This window comes from Rhinolophus sinicus, chromosome 6 (assembly GCF_057876585.1).
Source record: "Rhinolophus sinicus isolate RSI-liver-muscle chromosome 6, RSI-T2T, whole genome shotgun sequence".
NCBI classification, from domain to species: Eukaryota; Metazoa; Chordata; class Mammalia; order Chiroptera; family Rhinolophidae; genus Rhinolophus; species Rhinolophus sinicus.
In genome coordinates, this window is record NC_142506.1 from 64,321,783 (window position 1) to 64,327,572 (window position 5,790).

At 34.8% G+C, this 5,790-nt stretch overlaps 1 long non-coding RNA gene across 1 annotated transcript; it reads left to right on the forward strand.

Annotated features, from left to right (window-relative positions):
- The first annotated feature begins 251 nt into the window (after positions 1-251).
- LOC141567851 (uncharacterized) lies at positions 252-4,818 on the forward strand. The gene is made up of 2 exons (XR_012490747.2): positions 252-755; positions 2,137-4,818. It is a non-coding gene; the product is annotated as an uncharacterized LOC141567851 (long non-coding RNA).
- Positions 4,819-5,790: the final 972 nt, after the last annotated feature.

Below are 5,790 nucleotides of genomic sequence, written 5' to 3' on the forward strand. Positions count from 1 at the left end.
TTTTTTATGGAGCACAACCCCAATGGAGCGCCAGTCATTTCAGGGGCCTTTCCATCTGTGAGGCTGGTAACCTCCCGTGTATGTCTTGGATTTCCAGGCAGAAGCTGCCCTCCAATATCTGTACCTCTGCTTTTCATTCATGATGAATAGCATTGTCACAGGAGAGGGGAAAAAAGACAAAGGAGGTATTCCTTCCTTTTCTACTATTTCTTTTTTTCTCATTCAAGTTAGTTAGATCAGTGTGTTTGTATGTGCGCATGTTTGGATGTGCGTGTACGTATGTGTAAAGGTATTTAGTTCACCCAGTTACTTTTAATTCATGAGCTTTATCTCAATTCATACTTCGTTTATATAAACCTTTTAAACCATAAATTAACTGGCAAAATGTAATGACCAAGCTCTTCTCAGTAAAATCTGTTGGCAACACTTATTTTTAAAAATACAAAGTTTTTAAGAGTCAAGCTGCAAGCAAACCTCTCAGAACCAGAGACCTACTCCCTCTTATCTCCGGAGTGAGAGATTTTGACATATCCCTCGTCTCTCGGTGTATCTGCTGCAATTACCTAAGAGGATGGAGTCTGATACATTTCTGCGAATTAGCATCATTTACTAACGCAGAGATTACCTGATGAGGGGGAGAAAATCAACTAGAGGAGTTTATGAGCTGCCTTCACAGAAGGTGAAGAAGGAAAAAATAGTTCAACTAGATCTTCCCGGGGAATGGATACCGAGGGACCTGTTCCAGTGACCTGCAGGTAAGCTATGTTTGTCTCATTGCCTGAGGGACGTGCCAATTATGTGCTCCCTGACTAGTTGTGGTCTCCAACTGGAGAAGCAGATGAAAGAGTATTAGAACACTTTTCAAACCCAAGTGACAATGAGGCATTCCTGACAAGGATGGAAGGAATAACCCAGGAAGGAAGTAGAAAGGAAAGACGGTGATTTTTAAAGAACAGAGGAGAATGAAACCAGAGGTTAAAGGTGGGTGAATTACAAAATATGTTGCAGAAAAGAAAGAAGAAATCTTCATTCCCAGAGCTGTATAATTAAGTGTCTCTTTATGGAGGTTGTTTCTGGTGGTCTCCAGACTTTTCTGAATACTCATTCAGATGAGGAAAAAGAAAAAAGAAATTGAGCATGCACTCTCAGTAAATATACTTATTTCACATTATATTCACATGTGATTGAGCTAATAAATTGCACACTTTTAAAAATATACCCAAAATATAATTCTTCAAAAATGACTCAAATACTTTAATAAATCATTTACTGGTTAAGTGTACAGAAACTTTGTTTCTGAAAATGCCTCAGAATATTTATTATAGCCACCTAAAGTTTTGTTTGTTTGTTTTTCCCTGAGTATATTTTGGGACTTGGGTTTAGCAGTTGACAATATCATTTTAGCTTAATAAAATACCTTGAAATCACTTACATACAAACAGAAGGAATGTACCACTGACCACAGTAATAATCATGACACAGATTTTTCAATCCATATGTAATTAGGCTAAGATTTTGTTGAAATTTAGCTTTATGTTATATTCCTCTATTCCTTGAGTGAGTTATTCTTATGAACTGGTTAGAAAATGGTTTCTAAATCTTTTTTATGTGATTAGCAATGAGAGTTTTTATGGGTGAAATATTTGCAACAAAGTATTTCCAAATATCTATCTTCAAAATAATGCTCCCTCATTGGTATGAATTTCTTTCTCACTCACTGTGGGGTAAAAAAGTCATATTTACCAAGAAAAGCCTAATAAAATGTGATTATTTTTAAAAATAAATGTCAGGTACCATGCAATAGTACAATTAGATTCGAATGCTTTGGCTTTTACTGACCCACCCAATACACGCCTGGAAAGAAACTGAGATGACAGCTCTGGCAATTATCTCCCATCTGCAGTTTTTTGGCAGGAATCTTTTTAAACAACTTGTCCATTTTGTGAAAGTCAGTTTTGTTGAAATTAAATAGTAAAAATAATAAGTAATATAGCTTTAAATTTTACTTTGCACAAACTGAAGCCACCAGCTTTAATCTGTATTATTTTCATACTAAACCTTTGTGTGTGTCTTCATTTTTAAGTAAAACTAATGATAAATTGAAGTTCTAATATTCTCTCTTTGGATGCTCTTTAGGACTCCTCATATGTGTGCATTCCATGTTGAAGACTCAGCACACAGAATGGTAACTACGTACAGTGCTGAATTGTAAACTAACCTCATTGTGGTGCCAAAAACAGAGGGCGCCAAAAAAACACATACACATTTTAAGAAAGGAAAAAACTGTATTAATATATATCGATAACAAAAGATGAATACAAATCACGTTTGACTTCTGCAATAAGAGGTGCTCAAAGTGGTTACCATCAGCGTCCAGACACTTCTGATTATGGCGAACTGCTGCTTGAGCAACACTGACCAAAGTGTTAACATCTCTTAAAACGTGTATACCTTTTTTTGGCATCCTCGGTATATCAAGTCATCACATGTACACCTTTAACTTACACAACTGCATATGTCAATTATATCTCTATAAAGCTGGAAAGAAAATCCACGCTTAATGGCTGAAGAGAGAAGCATAACTGGACATAAGAAACGACCTGCTCTTCTGCCCGTCTTCACTTAAAAAAAAAAAAAAGGACCAGTTGATGGACTTCACAAAAAATTTTCTAAAAATTAACTAAGTCTAAAAATTAGAAGGTTTGCCTCACATACATTCAGTTGTAGTTGATGAATTTGTTTTAATCACATGGCGATTTTAAGTAAAACAAATTATACTGTGCAAAATATATTTTATATGCAGTTTCCCTTCCTTTTCTTTACCATCCAATCTCATCAATTAACACTTAAGTTTGAGAAATGTCCAATTTATATGCTAAAGTTTAATACTAGGTGATGAGAAATACTATGAAAGTCTGTAACTCAGCAAAGGTGTTTGAGAAATAGACTATTTTCAGTTACAATCGCTTTATAGTTATACTTGGAAAAGCTCATGCTAATTATATGACTTGTCCATCATCATGTAAAAGTAAATGCTACTGCTTATAAAACTAGAGTTAGGTCACTTAATGGCAGTGTTGCCATTGTCCAATTGTCAACTAGGCATTACATGTTATTAACTCAAATTTACTTTTTGATGCACTGCAGAATGCCAATGCAAAGAAAAAGGGCATTTTTAAAGGTTACTGTTATACCATGCCAAAGTCCACGTTGGAAGACTTTCTTTTCTTTGAAAACTATTACCAGAGGTTATGCAATGAATGCTGTTTTTCTCTTGCCATTTGTTCTATTTGTTTATTTGATCTGATTAGAAAAAAAAGGGGGAAACGGGTTTTGCCTGTTGTCATTTAGTTCTATAGACAAGTCATAGCGGGAAGAAATGAGATGTAGCATATCATCATAGATGCCTGAAAAAAGAAATAATCTTTCAATTTCTACATGTTCTGGATAAATCTCTTAAGTCAATGCGTGGAATGATTCTGCAAACACAGCAAAGTTCAATTCATGTACACTAGTACTATTCCTTTACAAATCTACCTAGGATGCAAAAGAAAAAAATACTGATTTATTTGTCCATAGCTCATTTGCACAAGAGTTTACTGTGAAATTCTTATACGCCAAGCATTTGTCCAGAAACAGCATAAAAGTGTTTATCTTTAAAGAGTTCACAGTTCAGTTCTAGAGCAGGTGATGAGAAATCCCTCAATAGTCCTTTAGCCTTTAATCTTCTGTCATAAGTAAATAGATCTCCTTGTTACTAACATCAGGAGTAACACCAAAAAGAGGGTTTCTTGGGATAAAAGAACGTTTCTTGAATTAATTCCTGGCATTGTTCAGTTGACAGCTCCAGGAGGAACAAATCATGCTTCTGTTTACCTCATGATTTAAAAAAAAATAAATCATCCCACCCTGAAGGCAGCAATTAGGTTTTCTGCCTTAAGTGGCAGAACACATCAACACAAACTGACCTGAGTGAATTCTTTAAAATAAATATTTTTATCTATATTTATATCTATATATCTATATCTATCCATCAAACTATCCATCATCTACCCATCTATTTATCTATCTATCCTGTTGGTTCTGTTTCTCTGGAGAACCCTGACTAATAGCATTAGTATAATAAGAGTTTATTTTTTATTTATCATGTGGTATTGACGTCCTACATTTTTTGTTTCTCAATATTTCTTGGAAAATATATAGCCAAGTAATGTAAGGGGAAATTAAATTTTATAATTTGATATCTAACTTTACCATAAGAATAGAACATGACATATATTTTACATAATACATATAATTTTATATGATATATGCTGTATTACTTCATAAAATATATAAATCTATATGAAATATGTTGCAAAGTATGTAATACATGACTATATAAGCATATAGTTTTAGGCAATTTCTAGAAATTATATATTTTATGTAGCTCATATATGGACATACACATTTTACAAATGGAATCATGTAGAAATTGAATTCCATTAATTCATTCAACAAATATTTGTTGAAAACATCTCTAAGCTAGAACCATGTAGGAAAATGGAGGATGTAAAGATAAATTATCCATTTTCTTAGTAAGCATTCAAGGGGATAAGTCCACTAAAGGGGGGCGTAACTAGAGCCAAAAGCTCAACATACATATGTATTGTAGCAAATTATTGTATCGACATTGTGTGTACATAGAGAACCATGTACTTGGTCAGTTCTTCCTGGGCCAAATTGTGTGGTGGGCTCAGTATATGCTTTAGCAAAAAGGAAAACTGTGCCCATGTTATTTTGCATTTATCAGATAATAAAGCAATAATCTTTTTAAAACTTTGGAAATTACATCTTTATTCAGTGAAATTTGTATCTTCAAAGTTCCATGCATATGTAGAAAAAAAAGATATCAATTTATGTAAAGAAGCCTGTTTATTCACATATTTGAAGAGAGAAGTGCACAGTAAAAGTTAGATCTATTAAGCCACAAGGATATGCTAGCATCAATAAAATCCAATACACATTCCTAAACTACTGGATATGTTCAGCAAGATAATGTTTATTCTACCTACATCTTTTTTCCTCTATAAAGAAAAGCCCTTTATAATTCTTCCAGCTGAGACTGCTTGAAGGCAACAAAGTTCCTTTCCCTGGGAAAGATCTTTTATTTCTTGACAGATTAATCTAGAAGTTCCAAGAAGAGAGAGAAAAAAAGAGTGTGAATTTAAGGGCTGCCAAAAAGATGGAAAGATTCTCCCAGAATAGAAAGAAATCCCAGAAATGCCAACCACGTGCTGAGGATAAGAGAGACTCTTGTCCCAAACTCTGACGACATTCGAGGCAGAAGATCCTTACAGGGAGATGGGGAGTTCAGACAGCCGGAGCGGTGGAGTCTGGGTAAGCAGGACTCCCAGCACCACATAGATGCCCAGGTCCCACGGCATAGGAACATGGTGTGGGCCAACCGCAGAGGGCTGGCCAGCTTACACAGTGGGCATCTCCATGGCACCCAGGCCGTGCCCAATATTAGAGAGGCTCACCCAACTATGTTATTCAATTTAAGATCCCCTGACTGCTTCCACGCTGGGTTGTAGAGTGCTTCTGGTTAAGGAACTGATATGTGAATGAAATCAAATTGTTCAATGGCCCATTGGCAAAACTCATCAAGATAATATTATATTTACAGAATTTTTGAAAAAACAAAATAGACAATTGAAGAATATATTAAAATATTTTGTCAGTTCTGATAATAAAAGCATGCTCCAATTATTGACTTCTGGACCCAATTTAGAAGAGATAATTTAGGAA